Raw genomic sequence first — 20,934 nt, forward strand, 5'->3', positions numbered from 1 at the left:
TAAACCTACGGCTCCTTTTGCCATTTTCCCCAGGGTTTTTGTTTCCATGCCTTCCCCATTTAGGTGCAATTTTTGCTTCGTTCTGAGTTAGATCTGCTTTCCTAGTCAGGGCCTGCTTCACAATACTGTTTGAACTGTTTCCTTCCTTTACCTTGATTTTCCTGCTCTGATCTTGGTAAAGCTCAGGTTCCAACAGTTTATCCTCAGTATGTTAATAGCTCTATACCGTGGTGTACCCTATACATCCAACAAAAATTTTCTGCTGAATTTTCTGAAAGCGCTGAATGCTCAGACAACTCCAACACCATGCTATCCTTCTGTAATCCATTTTTACTCATCTTCAAACTGAGGACTGGGAAGCTCTCTGCTAGTTTTAATTGTCTTCAGATCTGTGTGTGGAACCCTCTACTTTCAGAGGATTTCTGCTTTGGGGAGTAGATTCCTGTTGACAGATTATGAGGTCCCATGCTCTAGAGCTATTAAGAGCCTTCTTTTTTACCTTCTTTTTTTCTTTCTCATAAAGCTGCTCTTCCTGCAAGGGTCAAGCTTCTTGGTTGGCATTGCCCATCATCCCGTATTCTCAGGTTTATGGGGACACACTGTCATATATATATTTTGAGGATTTCTGATTTTACTATCTTAGTTACTCTAATTTTGTGAAAGGATTGGGGATATTTCAAAACCAATGTTTCCATTACCACTGCTGTATTTTTAAAAAATCTCTTTAGGTAAAGTATAATTGCTTCAGGTATGTAAGCTCATTTTTTTTTTTTTAAATCATTTCCTTCTCCTTTCTTTCTCTCTAAATTTCTGTTTCCATGGTTGGAATGTGAGGAGCTTATCTGGACTCGAGGCATAGTGTAGAAAGGTCCCCCGACTCCTCGTGTGTTCCCTGTTTCACGCCGGGCCCATCTGTCTGACACTCTCTTTAGTGTTTACAGCTGCAAATTATGGCTGGTGGTGAGCCCTGCATGACTTCACCCTCCCTTTGCTCTTGAAACCACGGCAGATCTCTCTCCATTTTTGCCTACCCTTTCATCATGCCACGAATCAAGGCCTTCATTATTGTTCTCGACACTCAATATTGCTCGGCTTGGGAGGCTTATACATCCTTCAAGTGAGCTCTCCCATCCGTTACACGTGGAAGCAAACGGAGACTCCGAGTACTCTCCTTGAAACTGTCTTGTTCCCTCAAAAGTAGGCACAGCCACTTGCCTATTGGGAGAGAGATAGCCTGACAATCAGCTTCTCTCAAGAGTCCCAAAGAGAAGGTAAATGGTCTCTCTGCCTTCGGTGTTTACAAAAAACTATCAAAACACTATTGGATGTAAGATTGTCTACAAGAATATACCGTACAACAAGGGGAATATAGCCAATATTTTGTAATAACTGAAAATGGAAACTAACCTTCAAAATGTATTAAAAAAACAAAATTTTAATAAAAGAAAAAATAAAATAATAAGGAAACTACACAGACACCACTTCTCCCAGGTTCAAACTGTGGAAACTCACAGAGAGATTACCTCTGCCTCTTCTACTTTCTCATAATCCCTCCAGCTGAGGATGGACCGGCTGGGATGTTGTGTTGTCGTCACCTTCTCCCAGACTTTAGGTTCTTGGCTAAATGTTAATGGTGGAAAATTACATCATCTCTGTGTCATGGAGGATCATCATGTTTGAATCTACATACCCCAACCTTAAGATGTGTATCTTAGCCTATCTTCTCTGCAGAAAGACTATCTTTCAGGCCTATTTTTATATTAGGTAGACCCAACAGGAAGAGAAATGCTGCAAGAGAACAAAGATTTGAGAAGCAAATTAAAATTAAAATGATACAGTTAATTTAGCAAAAATATTTTCCTGATATATTAGTTTCCTAGGGCTATCGTAACAAAGTACCACAAAATGAGTGGCTGAAACAACAGAAGCTTACTGTGCCACTTTTCTGAAGTCTAGAATTCTGAGACCAAGGGGTCCATGGGGTGCTTCCCCTGAGGATGAAGAGGGGAATCTGTCCACGCCGGGTGCTTCCCCTGAGGATGAAGAGGGGAATCTGTCCACGCCGGGTGCTTTCCCTGAGGATGAAGAGGGGAATCTGTCCCATGCCTCTCCCTCAGCCCCTAGGGTTTTCTGGCACTCTTTGATGTTCTTTAACCTGCAGAAGCATCACCCTGATCTCTGCCCTCATCGTCCCATACTGTTCTCCCTGCGTGGGTGGCTGTGTCCAGATTTCCCCTGTTAATATGACATCAGTCTTATGGGATTAGTGCCCATCCTAATGACTTCATCTTGTCTCCATAATAACTCTGTGTCCAAATAAGGTTACATTTGAGACATTGTGGGTTAGGATTCTAACTTATTCTTTGGGGAGGGCAGAATTCAGCCTATAACATGCGGTTATATTTACATTAAGCAGATTAGAATTTAAGCCACTTGCCTAAGATTGCGAGTAAAGAAACTAGACTGTATAAAAATCCTCTAACTCAAAATTGAGGGTACTTTTGACATTTAATGGGCAGGAGTTAGGGATGCTAGACATACTGTGATGTGCGGGACGGCCCTGCAGTTGAAGAGTCGCCCAGTGTCTGGCTTTCTTTCTCTATTTTCCTTCTTCCTTCCTTCCCTCTTTCCTTCTTTTCGTCCCCTCTCCTTTCTTCCCTCCCTCCCTCTCTTTCTCTCTTCTCTACCTCCCTCCCTTCCTTCCTTCATTTTCTCTCTCTTTCTGAGTTTTATTGAGGTATATCTGGTAGACAAAACATTTCAAATGTTTCGTGTGTGTATCCTGATGAGTTTGGACATTTGCATGTACTTATGATATCATCACCACAATCAAGGTACTAAACATATCCATCACCTCTAAAAATTTTCTGTGTTCTTTTCTGGTCTTTTGTTATTTGTATTGTTTTTTGTAGCAAGAACGCTTAACATGAGATCTATCCTCTTAACATTATGCTAAATGAAGTAAGTCTATTATGGTCCCCTTCTATGAGGCATCTCAAGTAGTCAGACTTAAAGAAGCAGAGACTAGAATGGCCATTGCCAGGGGCTGAGAGGAGGGGTAAATGGAGAATTGTTGCTCAATGGACGTAAAGTTTCAGTTATGCAAGAAGAGTAAATCGTAAGGGTCTGCTGTACAACATGCTCCCTGCAGTTTATAATACAGTATTGTGCACTGGGTGTTCATTGCAAGGACTGATGTTGAAGCTGAAACTCCAATACTTTGGCCACCTGATGCAAAGAGCTGACTCGTTTGAAAAGACCCTGATGCTGGGAAGGATTGAGGGCAGGAGGAGAAGGGGACGACAGAGGATGGATGGTTGGATGGCATCACCGACTCAGTGGACATGGGTTTGGGTAAACTCTGGGAGTTGGTGATGGACAGAGAGGCCTGGCGTGCTGCAATTCATGGGGTCGCAAAGAGTCGGACACGACTGAGCAACTGAACTGAACTGAACTGATTGTGCACTGCATGACTTTCTAGTGCCCTGCCAGGCTTCCAGGAAGTCAAACCCTGGTTGCTAATGACCTGAACTAGGAACTTAACACACAGTGTTTTTGTGGAAGGCTTTAATTTTCTATTGAATTTCTAAGAATAAAACCATAGTGTAATGCGAGAAGATTGAGTTTTATCTCGTTTTGAATTCACCATTTCAGAAGATTTTGTCACTGACTCACAATACTTGTCACAGACGCAGCATATCTGCATGGGTTTTGTACTTGGAGCCGTTAGATTCACAATAATTCCATGTATTGGTCCAACTTCTTGATTACATCTTCTGCTGTAGTCAGTCATACCTGAGCGTTTTATGTTGAGGTGCCTATTATTTTATCAGAGACAACTTCACTCTTATTTCTCTTATATTACTGTTAATAATATAGACTGTCACTTTTCTGAAAATAATGTATATTGTCAGTAGGCAGGTTTTTTTTTTAATTTTTCAGTTCTAGATAGAAAAGAGGGAAATATAAGAGTTTGATAGAAGGGAATCTTGAGCCTGACAGAGTTGTGGAAAACTCTCTTAATTTACAGACTCATGTCACCTTCAAGATTTGTCATTCATTTCCATATACCTACTGAAATATTGCTTGCTTAACATTTTTCCTTAAGTTGACTGTTATTTTTACTCAAATTGCAAGCAAAAGAAAATTAAATCACTGCTCTCAATGGAAAACAGGGATCTCTAGCTCAAACAGAAGGTAATCATAAATAAATATACTTTATTTATATTTAAGCTCAATATACCATTATTAAATATTTAACATTAATAAAAATGATACACAAAATCTAAGTAATAATTAACTGATTATATTTTGCCACGCAGCACACATGCTATTTTATTTAATTTTTCTAACAAGACTTCGAAGTAAAAGTGAATTATATCACATTTATAGACGGAGAGACTGTGATGCAGAGAAATGATGTGAACACAGAACCTTATGCTCACCTTGCCACTGCCCCAGCAGTTCTCCATTGTTCACTTTCTTTACTCACTTCGCATTCCTTTAGTTGATTTTCACATGCCCTACTGAAATGTCTGGAAAGATTAATGCCAAGAAGAGAAGAGTCCAGGACGACAGCATAGGAAGACCCTGCCCTCACCTCCTTCTGTGGACACACCAGATCGGCAGCCACATGTGGATCATTTCCCTCTGAAAAAGATCTGAGAACCACATGCAAGGTTGAAAGGGCCACACTGAGCTGAGCAGGAAATGGCGAGCCATGATCTCGGCACGTCCCTATCCTGACACAGTAACTCACAGCAGGGAGGGACCTCGGGAGTCCAGCGCTTCTCCTGGAGGAAGGAAGGGTTCGTGCCCCACATCTGACACCCTGGCCCCAGGGAACGACACCAGAGAGATGAGCCCCAAAATGCCTGGCTAAGAAAACTGAGAGGTAATGTCCAAGGGACCCAAAGTGCCGTAAGAAACTGAGGTTTCCTTTTTAAAGGGCTCACATACAATCTCACACACCCCAAGACCCAGTGAAGAAACAGCAGTTTGAGAAGCATCTAGACTATGTGAAGGGGATTCATCTGCTAACGTAAAAGCCTCTGCTGAAGGGCTGGGGGCAGGTGAGACTCTCCCTGGAGACGGAGGTGCTGACCGATGCCATCATTACACTCTCCACCTGCCCCAGGAGCACACCTCTTGCCACTTTACGAAGCGCAGTCCTGCTGCCTTGATGAAGTCAGAGAACTTTTGCAGTTGCAACACCATGCTGCTTCATGGGGGAGAAGGAAATGGCAGCTCACTCCAGTCTTCTTGCCTGGAGAATCCTGTGGACAGAGGAGCCTGATGGACTGCTGTCCATGGGGTCACACAGAGTCGGAGACGACTGAAGCGACTTAGCATGCATGCATGCCTTGGAGAAGGAAATGGCAACCCACTCCAGTGTTCTTGCCTGGAGAAGCCCAGGGACAGAGAGCCTGGTGGGCTGCTGTCCATGGGGTCGCACAGAGTCGGACACGACTGAAGCGACTTAGCATGCATGCATGCCTTGGAGAAGGAAATGGCAACCCACTCCAGTGTTCTTGCCTGGAGAATCCCAGGGACAGAGAGCCTGGTGGGCTGCTGTCCATAGGGTCGCACAGAGTCGGACACGACTGAAGTGATGTAGCAGCGGCGGCAGCTGCTTCCTGGGTGGGGCTAGTGATCGGGAACCCAGTGTACTCTCTCCCTCCCATCCTGAGGCCAGCAGGCCATCCTCCTGCTGCTGCTGAAACCCATGGGTGTGTGCGGTCCCCCATCCCCACTGCCTTTCTGAAGCCGACAGTGTGCCCCACCCACGTGCTCTCCAGCTGCCCGGCTAAAGCCACTGTGTCCACACAGGGACACCCCTTGATGGCCTGGCCCTGGTGGCCAGGGGTGGGGCTGGAGTTCCTGACTGTAACAACTGGGAAGACTGTTTGAGGCAGGCCACCACCCCCAGGGAACTGCACAAATATAACCCATCTTTCTGTGAGGAAAACACTTATTTACTTGTCTTGGAGCTTTAGCTTGAGAGACGGGCTTCAGGTTCCCCCACATCTAGGATCTAAGGAAGGGCTCCCAGGGAATTAAGCAGTGAGAGGTCACTGTGTCACACTCCGCAGCCTCAATGAGACTACAGCTCAATGAGGCCTTACAGAAAAGAGCTTACACACTCATCTGGGCCCTGACATGTGACTTTCACCCATGTGACACCTCCAGATGTGCTTTGGAGGCCAGCAGTGGTTACAGCTGCGGCCCCACAAGTCCTGTACATATGTGTATACTTTAAAAGCTGCTGCTTGAGGCTTTGTTTTCTAATCAACCTAAAACTAGGTGCTAAGTGAGATTCCTCCCTTTGGGACACTGACGTGTCTTGGCATAACCTCAACAAAGGAGACATATCCAGACTAAATCAGATGATTTAGACAATCACAGAAATTTGAGAGACAAAAGAGCTGAGGCAAGTTTAAATAAAGGAATCTTCACAAGCCCATGTCTTTAAGACTGGGATAGTTAACAGTTTTGCCTAATGCATGAAAATAAGAACAGAGTGTCGAATAGAATGAAGAAACTGAGAAGTATGTCAAACAAAATTATAAGCAAAATCTCAGAGAAAGGATTTTAATTCTACGAAGATGAGTAATCTACCTGATAAAGAATTCAAAGTGATGATCATAAAGATGCTCATAGGCTCAGAAGAAGAACGGGTGAACACAGTGAGAACTTCAACAGAGAGGGAGAAAATATAAGAAAGAACCAAACAGAAGTCACAAGGCTGAAGAATATAGTAACTGACCTGGAAAATACACTAGAAGGATTCAACAGCAGACTGTGTGATGCAGAAGAGAATGGACCTGCAAGCTAGAAGGCAAAATAATGAAACTCACCCACACAGAGCAGCAAAAAGGGAAAAACGTGGGGAAAATAAAGAGAAGAGACGCACACGCCAACAGCAAGCAGAGTAATGGTCCTGCTGTGGGAGCCCCAGAGAAGAGAGAGAGAAGTATCTGTTTAGCAAAATAATGGCTGAAAATTTCCCGAACCTAGAAAAGGAAACAAACTTCCAGGTCCAGCAAGCCACATCCCAAAACAGATGAACCCAGAGAAATCCACACTAAAATATACTATAACTAAAATGTCTAAAGTTACAGATAAAGAGAAAATCTTACAAGCAGCAAGAAGCAAATTAATTGTTACAAATAATGGAACCCCATATGACTATCAACAGACTTCAGCAGAAATTTTTCAGGCCAAAAGGGAGGGTATGACATATTCAAAATGTGAAAGGAAAAAACAACTTAGAATATTCTATCCATCAAGCTTATCATTCAGGAGTGAAGGAGAGAGAAAGAGTTTCCTCGTCAAGCAAAAGCTAAAGAAGTTCATCACAACTAAGCCAGCCTTACAAGAAATGTTACATAACATTTTTTAAGCTGAAAAGAAATTGGCATTTGTTAATAACAGGAAGACACATGGAGGTAAACATCTCACAGGAAAAGGTAAACATACAGTAAAGGCAGGGAAGTGACCCCTTACAAAACTGCTGTGAAGGCTAAAAGACAAAAGCAGTAAAGTTAATTAAAACTATAATAATTTGTTATGCGATGAATAAAACAAAACATGCAAAATGTGATATTGAACACATAAAATGGAGGAGAAGTAAAAATGAAGAATTTTGGAATGCCTTGTAACTTGCTATCAACTTAACATGGACTGTTATATACGTAGGATATTATATGTAAACCTCATGGTAATCACAAAGCAAAAACCTGTAGTAAATACACAAAAAGAAATGAGAAAGGAATCTAAATGTAACACTAAGGAAAGTCACCAAATCACGTGGGGAGTGAAAACGGGAAAAAGAAATGAGCAGAGAGGAAGGACAAAACAGCCAGAAAACAACTGACAAAATGGCGCTAAGCGCATTCCCTGTTACTTTAAATGTAAGCAAACAGAACTCTGCAATCAAAACGCATAGAGTGGCCAAATGGATAAGAGTAAACCCAGCTACAGGCTTTCCACTGGAGACTCACTTCAGAAGTAATGAAATGCATACACTGAAAGTGAAGGGATGGAAAAAGATATTCCGTAGACATGGAAGCAAAAAGAAAGCTTGCATAGCTCTATTCATAACAGACACAAAGGTTAAAACAAAGATTGTCATAAAAGACAACGATGAGCAGTACGTAATGATGAAGACGTAAATCCAGCGTGAAGATATAACATTTATAAAGATAAATATGCCCCACATAGGAGCACCGAAATGTATAAAGCAAATATTAACAGACCTAAAGAGAGAGAGAGACAGAAATAAAATATTAGCGGGAAACTTTAACACCCCACTTACATCAATTTATAGATCACTCAGAAGAAAATCAATGAGGAAGCACGGCCTTAAACAGCACATTAGAGTGGATGCGGTGAGTACATATACACAGAACACTCCATCCAGAGGCAGCAGAGCTCATACATCTTACTTCTCAAGTGCACAGAAGACTCTCAGGATAGATCACATGTCAGTGTCGCAAAGTCTCAATAAATTCAAGAAGATTGAAATTATATTAATCATCTCTTTTGACTATAGTGGTATGTAATGAGAAATCAATTACAAGAAAAATAACTGGAAAAATATAAATATGTGGAGATTGAACATCATGTTACCGAACAGCTACTGAGACATAGAGGAAATTGCAGGAGAAATCAAAATGCCTAGGGAAAATGAAAACTGAAATATGACAGACCAAAATCTATGGGGTACAGCAAAAGTAGTTCTAAGAGGGACGTTCATAGCCATACAGGCCTACCTCAGGAAACAAGAAAAATCTCAAATAAACTAAGTTTACACCTAAAGGAACTAGAAAGAGAAGAAGTAGTAAAGCCCAAAAATAGTGGAAGGACGGAAATAATAGAGTAGAAAGAAGTGAAATAGAGACTAAAAAGACAAATGGAAAGATCAATGAAAATAAATAAGAGCTGATTCCTTGAAAGAATAAACTTAAGTTGACAAAGTTTTAGATAGACTCACCAAAGAAGGGAAAAAAGGACAGTGGGCTCAACCGTGCTCTGACTCACAGGCCGGCGGAGGTCAACCGTACTCTGACTCACAGGCCGGCGGAGTCCGGGTGTTCATGCAGTGTTGCAGTCTGTAGGTGTGCAATAGCTGCCTTAGACTCCGTGACTGAACATCGCATATCTCACAATACTGTAGGTCAGGAATCCAAGCCGGGCTTGGCTGAGTGGCTCCTCTCCCACGGGGGGTTAGCCGAGGCTGGCTGGTGGGTGTTCAGACGGGAGGTGCCCTGCTCTGCAGGATCTTGGATGGTGTCCCTCAGGTCTGGCGTCTTGAACGTGTGGGTTCAGCTGGGACAGTGGCTGGAAGAGCCTGCCCGCAGCCCGCAGGCTCTGGGTAGTCTAGGCTCGCATGAAGCAGGCGGAAGCTGAAGACCTTTCATGAGCTATTTAGGAAATCACCTAGCACAACGGCTTCCATCCCAAACCGGTATCTGGATGGAGCGGACACAGGGACACCCAGATTCCTGAGGGGTCACCTAGACCCCAACTCTTGATAGGAAGTGTGCCCAAAAGATGTTTACTTTTTTATTTTAAAAATTTTATTGGAATATAGTTGATTTGTGATATTATATTAGAACAGTATGGAGATTTCTTAAAAAAACTAAAATTACACCTACCATATGATACAACAATCCCACTCCTGGGTATATATCCAGAGAAAAACATAATTTGAAGAGATACATGAACCCCAATGTTCACCGCAGCCACATTTTCAAAACACCACTTCTAGATTTGTTGAAATGAATTTGGGGTTGTGTGTGTGTGTGTGTGTGTGTGTGTGTGTGTGTGTGTGTATAGCAAGAAGACATTTAATTTCATTTTTATTTATTTTTTAGTTTTTAAATTAATTAATTTATTTTAATTGGAGAGGAGTTACTTTACCATATTGTGGTGGTTTGTGCCATACATCGACATGAGTCAGCCACGGGGGCCCATACGTCTCCCCAGCCCGTACATCCTCCCCCCTCCCTCCCCACCCCATCCCTCCGGGTTGTCCCAGAGCCCCAGCTTTGGGTGCCCTGCTTCATGCATCAAACTTGCCCTGCCCGTCCATTTCACATATGGTAAAATACATGTTTCAGTGCTATTCTCTCAAATCATTCTGCCCTCTCCTCCTCCCACAGAGTACAAAAGGCTGTTCTTCACACCTTTGTCTCCTTTGCTGCCTTGCATATAGGACCATTGTTACTGTCTTTCTAAATTCCATATATATGTGTTAGTTTGTATTGGTATTTCTCTTTCTGACTTACTTCACTCTGTATAATAGGCTCCAGTTTTTTCCACCTCATTAGAACTGACTCAATGTATTCCTTTTTAGAGCTGAGTAATATTCCATTGTGTATATGGACCACAGCTTTCTTACCCATTCGTCTGCTGATGGACATCTAGGTTGCTTCCATGTCCTGGCTATTATAAACAGTGCTGCGATGAACACTGGGGTACATGTGTCTCTTTCAATTCTGGTTTCCTCGGTGTGTATGCCCAGCAGTGGGATTGCTGGGTCGTATGGCAGTTCTATTCCCAGTTTTTTAAGGAATCTCCACACTGTTCTCCATAGTGGCTGTACTAGTTTGCATTCCCACCAGCAGTGTAAGAGGGTTCCCTTTTCTCCACACCCTCTCCAGCATTAATTGTTTGTAGACTTTTTGATGGTGGCCATTCTGACCGGTGTGAGGTGATACCTCATTGCGGTTTTGATTTTCATTTCTCTAATAATGAGTGATATTGAGCATATTTTCATGTGTTAATTAGCCATCTGTATGTCTTTGGAGAAATGCAAGATATTTAATTTCAATGCTTGGAAAATTTGAAGTTTTCATAATATCTGAAGGGTTGCCAAATAGGGACCGTGCTCCCTACAACTAACTTATCAAAAAACCGTGGGTCCAGTTATTTTTGCTACCATCAGTCACTTTCTCCAGCCTGATTCAAAACCTCATTTGAGACTTTGCCTGCTCTGAAATAGAAAGCATTTTATGATGCTTTTATGATGTTCTGATGATTCCCCAATAAGTCCGTTCAGTCTCATAGAAGATTAATGTTTTATATTTTCCTCCCACGTCTTTTGCACTCAAGAGGTGACGCTCAGAGATGCAAATACAGGTAATGACTTCAAAGAGACGGTAGCCAAAGGAAAGGGCCCAGAGAGAACCTGGCTGAGGGCGGCATGCACCACTTGACGGAAGGGTCTGCCCTGCAGTTCTTTCCATTTGCCTGGGTTCAGGCTTTGTCCCTGTAAATGGAGGCAGCCTTCCCGGTCGGCTATTCATATATCTGAATAAGCTGAGAAAGCCTGTTCTTTTCTACACCCACGGTTAAGGCTTCATTGTTTAATGAACGAGCAGTTTTACACCAGATGGTTTATTGAGGGGGCCTGTGCTCGCCGCAGCTCTTCAGCCAGGATGATCAGAGCAAAGTGAGGTGGACGTGTGGCTCAGGTCTCATTGCGTTCATTAGGAAGCGCTTAGCTGGGACTGTCCTGAAATGACTGAGCTGTCACGATGCTGCCTAGCTAGCTAGATTCCTGGGACCTTCGCTTCCTGGAGGTCAGCCTTCCTAACTTAACACAGAAAGTGAAGTAGCTCAGTCGTGTCCGACTCTTCGCGATCCCGTGGACTGTAACCTACCAGGTTCCTCCATCCATGGGATTTTCCAGGCAAGAATACTGGAGTGGGTTGCTATTTCCTTCTCCAGAAGATCTTCCCAACCCAGGGATTGAACCCGGGTCTCCCGCTTTTTAGGCAGACGCTTTACCATCTGAGCCACCAAGGAAGCTCAACGTAACGCAGACACCAGCATAAAACAGTAAGAGCCGCGCTGACTGAGTGCTCACGGCAGGCCAAGCTCCGTGCTCTGCTCTCTGCCTGTGCCGTTCCTCCTGTTTCCTCTCTCATCCCCCCTTGGAGGCAGATCCCAGTAATACCCCCATTTCACAGTTCAAGAAACTGATGCACGGAGAACTTAGGGGGATCAGTCAGAATGTAGGTCAGTCCTCCAAGCGTGGCCACCCCAGCTGGCCATCCAGGACACCCTGGCCCTCCATCCCCTGCCCTGGCCTCTGAGCAGGGATGGCTGGACTTGCCAGCTGTGGTAGTTAACTCTTGGGGGATAATGGCGGACTAGGAAGGCAGGGATCCATTAAGTTGGGGTGGGGATAAATTAGGAGTTTAAAATTAAATTATATACACTAATATATATATGTGTATATTTATATATGTATTCATATATTTCAGTTCAGTTCAGTTCAGTCACTCAGTCGTGTCTGACTCTGTGACCTCATGGACTGCAGCACGCCAGGACTCCCTGTCCATCACCAACTCCCGGAGTCCACCCAAACCCATGTCCATTGAGTCGGTGATGCCATTCAGCCATCTCATCCTCTGTTGCCCCCTTGTCCTCCTGCCTTCAATCTTCCCAAGCATCAGGATCTTTACAAATGAGTCAGCTCTTCGCATCAGGTGGCCAAAGTATTGGAATTTCAGCTTTAACATCAGTCCCTCCAATGAATATTCAGGGTTGATCTCCTTTATGATGGACTGGTTGGATCTCCTTGCAGTCCAAGGGACTCTCAAGAGTTTTCTCCAACACCACAGTTCAATAGCATCAATTCTTCAGTGCTCAGCTTTCTTTATAGTTCAACTCTCACATTCATACATGACTACTGTAAAGACTATAGACTAGATGGACCTTTGTTGGCAAAGGTCTCTATTTTTTAATATGCTATCTAGGTTGGTCATAACTGTCCTGCCAAGGAGTAAGCATCTTTTAATTTCATTGCTGCAATCACCATTTGAGTGATTTTGGAGCCCAAAATATACTCTGCCACTATTTCCACTGTTTCCTCATCTATTTGCCATGAAGTGATGGGACCAGATGCCATGATTTTAGTTTTCTGAATGTTGAACTTTAAGCCAACTTTTTCACTCTCCTCTCTCACTTTCATCAAGAGGCTTTTTAGTTCCTCTTCACTTTCTGCCATAAGGGTGGTATCATCTGCATACCTGAGGTTATTGATATTTCTCCCAGCAATCTTGATTCCACCTTGTGCTTCTTCCAGCCCAGCATTTCTCATGATGTACTCTGCATAGAAGTTAAATAAGCAGGGTGACAATATACAGCCTTGACGTACTCCCTTTCCTGTTTGGAACCAGTCTGTTGTTTCATGTCCAGTTCTATCTCTTGTTTCCTGACCTGCAGACAGATTTCTCAAGAGGCAGGTCAGATGGTCTGGTATTCCCATCTTTTTCAGAATTTTCCACAGTTTATTGTGATCCACACAGTCAAAGGCTTTGGCATAGTCAATAAAGCAGAAATAGATGTTTCTCTGGAACTCTCTTGCTTTTTTGATGATCCAGCAGATGTTGGCAATTTGATCTCTGGTTCCCCTGCCTTTTCTAAATCCAGCTTGAACGTATGTATGTATTTATGTATGTATATAAAATATATTCACACATCACTTCATGGCAGATAGATGGGGAAACAACGGAAACAGTGACAGACTTTGTTTTTCTGGGCTCCAAAATCACTGCAGATGGTGACTGTAACCATGAAATTAAAAGATGCTCACTCCTTGGAAGAAAAGCTATGACAAACCTAGACAGCATATTAAAAAGCAGAGACATTACTTTGCCAACAAAGGTCCATCTAGTCAAAGCTATGGTTTTTCCAGTAGTCATGTATGGATGTGAGAGTTGGACTATAAAGAAAGCTGAGCACCGAAGAATTGATGCTTTTGAACTGTGGTGTTGGAGAAGACTCTTGAGAGTCCCTTGGACTGCAAGGAGATCAAGCCAGTCCATCCTAAAGGAAATCAGTCTTGAATATTCATTGGAAGGATTGATGCTGAAACTGAAACTCCAATACTTTGGTCACTTGATATGAAGAACTGACTCTTTGGAAAAGACTCTGATGCTGGGAAAGATTGAAGGCAGGAGGAGAAGGGGACGACAGAGGATGAGATGGTTGGATGGCATCACCGACTCAATGGACATGAGTTTGAGCAGGCTCTGGGAGTTGGTGATGGACAGGGAGGCCTGGAGTGCTGCAGTCCATGGGGTCTCAATGTGTCGGACACAAATGAGCAACTGAACTGATTGACTATATATAAAACAGGTGGCTCTGAGCCTTGGTGGCTCAGATGGTAAAGAGTCTGCCTGCAGTGCAGGAGACCCAGGTTACATCTCTGGGTCAGGAATATTCCCTGGAGAAAGAAATGGCAACCCATGCCAGTATTCTTGCCTGGAAAATCCCATGGAGGGAGGAGCCCGGCAGAATACAGTCCGTGGGGTCACAGAAGAGTCAGACATGACTGGCGAGCAACACTCACTTACTCATTTATAAAACAGATGAACAATAAGTTCCTACTTTATAGCACTGTGAATTACCCTCATATGTTGTTACAACCTATAATGGAGCAGCATCTGAAAAAGTATATATATGTGTGTGTGTGTGTGTGACTGAACAACAGCATATGTAACATATATATATAACTAAATCACTTTGTTGTATACCTGAAACTAACACAACATTGTAGATCAACTATGGTTCAATTTTTTTAGAAAAGAGAAAAATGTTTAAAAAAGAACCCACTGAGTTACTCATTTTTTTTACCTGTGGCTCTTCATCATTCCCATCTTTAGGAGCCAGAAATGAAATATAACTACACGGAATGTTTGAAACTCTTTGGAGGTAAACATGTTGCCTTTGAAAGAGGAGAAACTCATTATTTGAAAGGTTCTTTCTTTTTCTGTGGTGGGAAGAAATGATATTGAACTTGCAGCAAGCCATGGTAAAGGTCTTCGCACTGCGTTTCCTGTGCCTGGATGAAGGACTTGCCCTGAATAGCTAGTGTAAAGAGATCAGTAGTTAGAGCTGAAAAGACTTGGGGCGGAATCTTCCCTCTTCCCACTCACTCGTTCAATGACCTTGCTTGCCTGAGCATCATCTTGGTTTTCTCTGAAACAGAGCTAGCGATGCCACCCTCAGAGATGTCCAGTAGAGGACCAGATGATATAACTATTCTTCAGTAGTCATTGTCAGGACAGGCTACATAGAATTTGCTGTTGCAAAGTGAAAATGCAGACCCCATTTGTTAAAAAAAAAGATTCAAAAATCTCAAAATGGCAGCAGCGAAGTCTTGAAACCAAAGCTCTGGGGCTCTTATGGGTGTAGGGCCTTTGGCCTACACATGTTGCAGATGTGTGAGGCAAGTTTTGAAGATTATAGCCGTTTAGCAAATATCTCTTTCTGCCCTGCCATGTTCCTCCAAGAAGAACCCATCTCCCAGAATGCCAGGCCCTCAGAACCTCCCAGTTCGATGCCTGAATCCAAAACCTGGCCCTGGGGAAACTGTGAGCCCTGCCCTGTGGGCTGGTTTCCTGTTGCCCACACCGTACCAAAAAGCCGTGGACATCTCTCCACCTGAAAGGAGATCCTTGAAGGGGTCTATGACGTCTCAACCGAGAGGCTTTATCTCTTCCGAGTTGTGTATGAATTACAGAACTGACATCAAAATTTGCACCATGCTAGACATGATAGAAGTATATTTCCAACATGAATAATTATAAAATATTGACTGGTTACAAGTATATAAAAATAGAGCTGTGCTCTGTTAGTGCCACCCATCAAATTTACACAGTAATTGTTTCCAGAAGCTCAGACCCCCGGAGCCCCCACCGAGACCCTTTTGCCCTGATTAGGAAAGCACTTCTCTTGCTGCTGATTTTGTTCAGACTGCCCTGGTTCTGGGCCCAGAATAATTCCTCTGCATCAGTACCAGTCACGCAGTCTCCAGCGGAGCCCCCTCAAATCCTTTCTTCTCATCACTTCCAAAGATGCCTTCCTACCGGGCAAACTCGATCACGCAGCCATCCCATGGCAGAGGCTCCGGTGGCTCCCCGCGGCTCCCAGGGCACGTGTGGATGCCCAGGCTGCGGATGAAGCTGTTGGTGCGCTCCCCCTGGTCCGCCGTCTCTCTCTGCACACTCAGGCTTCTTCGTTTCCGCCCCACCCCTCCCCGGCCCCATTCATTGTTCCCACCCAGCCCTACCCCACTTCAGCGTGATTTATTATTTTATGTGTTTCCCTCCCCCCTCCCCCACAACTTCCGTATTCTAACTGGCACCGTGACTTTGAGCTTACCGTTCTCCCTGCCAGGGATCCTTCTGCACCACCTCCCCAAGGCACGGTGCTCGGCTGCTCAGTTGTGTCCGACTCTCTGGGACCCCACGAACTGCCAGCTGCCCGGCTCCTCTGGCCACGGTGTTATCCAGGCAAGAATACGGGAGTGGGTGGCCGTGTCCTCCTCCGGGGGATTTTCCCAATTCGGGGATAGAATCGACGTCTCTTGCGTCTCCTGCCTTGGCAGGCAGATTCTTTTCCACCGTGCCACCTGGGAAGCCCGCTCACGTGGAGCTAATAAAATGACCGCGACTCAGTTCAAGCCTGTTTCACCAGTAAGGCCTTCACCAGCTGTGACCGTCTGATCCTTCTGTTTCACATCACGCTTCCATTCTTTGTGAAAGTGTGAAGTGGAAGTGAAAGTCGCTCAGTTGTTTCTGACTCTTTGCGACCCCAAGGACTATACAGTCCGTGGAATTCTCCAGGCCAGAATACTGGAGTTTGTAGCTGTTCCCTTCTCCAGGGGATCTTCCCAACCCAGGGATCGAACCCAGGTCTCCCACGTTGTAGGCAGCTTCTTTACCAGCTGAGACACAATGGAAGCCCAGGAATACTGGATTGGGCAGCCCATCCCTTCTTCAGCTGATCTTCCCGACCCAAGAATTGAACCAGGGTCTCCTGCATTGCATGCAGATTCTTTACCAACTGAGCTATGAGGGAAGCCCATTCTTTGTAGTTGGTACCAACTGAATGAACTGCAGTGAACTTCGTTCATCCTCCAATGAACTGAATGCTTTTCTTTCCCCTAGAATCCATATATTGAAGACCTAATTCCATTCTGGTGTATTTGGAGAGGCCTTTGCGAGTTACTGGGTCATGAAGGTGGAGCCCTCATGAGTAGGGTTAGTGTCCTTGTAAAAAGGGCCCAGAGAGCTCACCTGTTATCTTTCAGCTGTCTGAGGACACAGTGAGAAGCTGGCAGTCTACAAGCTGGAGGCCAGTTCTTACCAGAACCCAATGGCACTGCTACTCTGAGCTCCGACGTCCAGCTCATCAACCTCCAGAGCTGTGAGGGAAAAAATGTATCGTTTATAAACCAACTCTTTGCAACTCTGTGGACTGTAGCCCACCAGGTTCCTCTGTTCACAGAGTTTCCCAGGCAAGAATACTGGAGTGGGTTGCCATGCCCTCCTCCAGGAGATCTTCCTGACCCAGGGATTGAACCCTCATCTCTTATGTCCCCTGCAACAGCAGAGGAGTTCTTTACCATCAGCGCCAGCTGAGAAGCCCACTGTGTTATAACTTTGCCTTTATGCATCTGTCTCCCCCCATGAGATTGGGCACAGCCTTCCTTTCTGGTGCTGTGTTAATCATGGTATCTCTATGTCTAGGACAGTCCTTGATACTTCACAGATGCTTAATAGATAACTTGCTCACTGAATACAAATATTTCTCTTGCTGTTTCAAATGAAGCCCTGCACTACTCCCACTAGGAATGGCCCTGAGATACCGTGTGAGTCTGTCTCCCAGGAGCTCATTTTGCCCTTTTGTTTCAAGCTCATGGTCACCTCTCCTCTGAAGTTTTCCTCAAGCCTCTGACCCCGAACTCCCCTCTTCTTTCTGCTTCTAAGCTGAAATTAGTTCCATTGCTTGGACATTTTTTTTTTTTTCTTTTAAATAAATAGCTTGCACAGAGAGAGGGAGTGGTATCTACCAGGTTACTAAATCAACATGTTCACATAGGAAACGACCAGGTGGTCCTTGCTTCAGGAATGCGGGGCTGGGGTCTGCAGGGTTAGTCACCCAGGCCCCCCTGCTGTTAGGGTTTTCTATCACAGCTGCCTGGGGGGGGGGCGGCAATGCAGGCACAAAGGGGGTAAACAGAATCAGGAACCCTGGAGCCCTGGAGAGATGAGTGCCTCCCCACCCACCTGCTGGCCAGAAAAGGCAAGGGCAGTGGGTTCGTTTGTACCATCTTTTCAGAGTCCCCATAAAACAGATATCATTGGACATTTGTCTTTGTCTGACTTGCTTCACTCAGCTTGGCAATCTCTAGGTCACAGAATTAAACACGGTAGAAAACAAATCATGTTTACTAAGGGGGTGGGGGGGATAAACTGGGAGATTGGGATTGACATGTTCACATGACTACATATAAAATAGGTAACTAATAAGGACCTATTGTTGAGCGCAGGGAACTCTAGTCAGTATTCTGTAATAACCTATATGGAAAAGAATCTAAAAATGAGTGGATATATAGATACATAAAACTGGTTCACTTTGCCGTACAGCAGAAGCTAATCATTATAAATTGCAGCCATTGTAAACTGACCATTTATACCATTGTAAATCAACTGTAAGCCAATATATATATTTTTTTAATAAAGTAAAGGCAAAGGGGTGGCAGCTGGAGAGGCGGCCGCTGAGAATGGAGAGGAAGTTGGCAGCCTGCAAACAGCACCGGCATCCCTGGGAGACAGTGGGACACCTCTGAACGTGAAAGGAAGGAGTATTTTTGCTCTCCCTAGAAGCTCTGGCATGGAAATACCTCTCAAAGCTGAAAGCGCTTTCTAAGAAACAATCCAATTGTCAGACTTTAACAACTTGGCAGGATGTTCAAATGAATTCACATTTTCAGATGCATATTTGAATCAGAAATGTAGTAAAAATCGTCTTATTGTAGAAAGCACTTTTTGCCATTTCCGACATGCTTGACTGGAAAAATTATGAGCTTCTTTGTGAAGACTTGAGTCCTGGTTGAGTCACTGACTTTCTGTACATGACCTTGGCCAAGATGTTTCACTCTCCAATATTTTATCTTGTCTGTACGAGGTAAACAGAGATAATACTTATATCTTAAATCTTTTAAGAGGGATCAGATAAAGGAAATAAGTGGTAGAAAATATAGCGATGATTCTTCAACTTCCTGAGCCTCAGTTTTCTCATCTGGAATATGGCCGTAATAGTGAGAGCATATCCTTAAGGGGCTTAAATGAAATATTGCTTGTCAAATGCTGAGCGCAGTGTCAGGCACATGAATGCTTACTACACATTGGTGGTCACTCTTGCAACCAGTTTTATTATTGAAAATTGGAATTCATCTTCTAATGAGGAACCCTGTTCTTTTAATACAGATTTTAAAGTGCCTGCCATGTTTAGGCTAGGCACTCTGCTTCGCATGTGGGAGATTGCAAGAAAAAAAAGACACAGTTTTTGATCTTCTGTACCTTATACCCTTTTGAGAAAGAAAGACACATCAAATAATCACACGACCGGTTAAGTAGTTCGCAGAAAAATGACAGGCAGTTATGGGAGGGTAACAGGGGGATTGGACCAAATAAGGGGCACAAGGAGGATTTCATCAAGGAAGTGATATTTGAATCGAATTTTGAAGGAGTGGGAATTTACTCCATGGAGGAAAGAATGAAAACCCCCCAGGCAAAGAGAATTGAGTGTGCAGATTTCCCGGGAGAGACAGTCTCACGTGAGAAAAGGAGAGCACACCAGTGTCCTTGGCAACCACGTTCGCATGGGGGTGGGGAAGGAAACAGGAGTCAGGTCACTGTCATGCTTAGGCTAATGGTCATCAAGGCCCAAGTGTTCTGAGCAGGAGGGCACATGCTGAATATCGCATTTTTCAGAGATCATTTTTGCTGCCATGTGAGGCAGGTAATGCACACGCATGGTGATGATCCCTCAGACAAGTGGGTGCTCAGAGTGTGATGTGAAGTCCAGTAGTATCGGCATCACTGGGAACTGTGAGAAATGCAAATTATCGGGCCTTGCTCAGACCTACTGAATCATATCTGGAGTGTGTCCAAGAGTCCGTGTTTAGGAGCCCCTCCAGGGGATTAAAGTGTGAGAAACCCTGTAAGTCTAGGATGTGGCCAATTACGATGGGAGAGCAAATGGGTTTAGAACCGATTTCACAAGTTTAGCTCCTGGAAATGACAATGTTGAGTGATGCCTTGATTTGGGGGATGAGAGAGAAGTCAATGTCAGGAATGTCTCTAAAACGGTTATTTGCAGCAGAAGTCACCTTACCTGTTCTTTGTGCTTTATTGGGTGCATATTAGAGATGAGACTCCATGAGTTGGGGTTTTTCTGTCTTTGTTTTTTAATATTTACTAATCTACAGAGTGCCGATGAGAGGACCCAAGGAACACCACATTATAACTGACATCAAGTGAAAAAAAAGAATCTTATGGCTTGGCACATCTGTACTGATGGACAGTAAAACAAGCTATAACTAGAAGGTTGATTGCCTCTATGATAAGGAGAACTATTTTTCTTGAAGTCTTGACTTCCCCAGAATTCAATTTCAAGTCCACTAAATAATCTTTTGAAATGTTATGTCCCACTATTAAAAAAAAAAAAAGCACTCTGTTTTAGAAATATAGTAGGAATCAAACAGCAAAAGAAATCTTGTTAACAATTCTACTAAGAAAAGATACTATTGAACGGGAAAATATTAACCTCAGAATGTATTCTGAGGTTTAAAAAAAACCCCTTCTGCCTAAGGTTGTTTTATTTGTAGAATATATTTTAATGGTTTTAATAGATTTTAATGGTTTGGAAAGCTACCTGTTCTTCGTGAATAAAAGAGGTTGCCAAAGTAGAAATTTCTTGCGTATTTTAGCTTCTTTCTCACATGTTTTAGCTTGCTTTGTCCTGATTCTATAGACTCTTTGACCGCAATCTCCATTTCACTCCTTCAGCCTTCCGATTTGCTTGGATTTTGCTCTGTAATGCAGCTTAGAGAGCCACAAAGTA

The 20,934-nt window shown here is 43.7% G+C and overlaps 1 protein-coding gene and 1 non-coding gene across 2 annotated transcripts in view; one reads left to right on the forward strand and one right to left on the reverse strand.

The window, feature by feature from the left end:
- Nucleotides 1–20,934, forward strand: part of KCNH8 (potassium voltage-gated channel subfamily H member 8) — a 444,159-nt gene that overhangs the window by 168,008 nt on the left and 255,217 nt on the right. The gene's annotated exons all lie outside the window — the stretch shown is intronic.
- Nucleotides 11,743–11,814, reverse strand: TRNAF-AAA (transfer RNA phenylalanine (anticodon AAA)). Its single transcript has one exon. It is a non-coding gene; the product is annotated as a tRNA-Phe (tRNA).

Source organism: Giraffa tippelskirchi, chromosome 2 (assembly GCF_054371585.1).
Source record: "Giraffa tippelskirchi isolate mGirTip1 chromosome 2, T2T-mGirTip1v1.2.pri, whole genome shotgun sequence".
In the NCBI taxonomy this organism is placed as follows: Eukaryota; Metazoa; Chordata; class Mammalia; order Artiodactyla; family Giraffidae; genus Giraffa; species Giraffa tippelskirchi.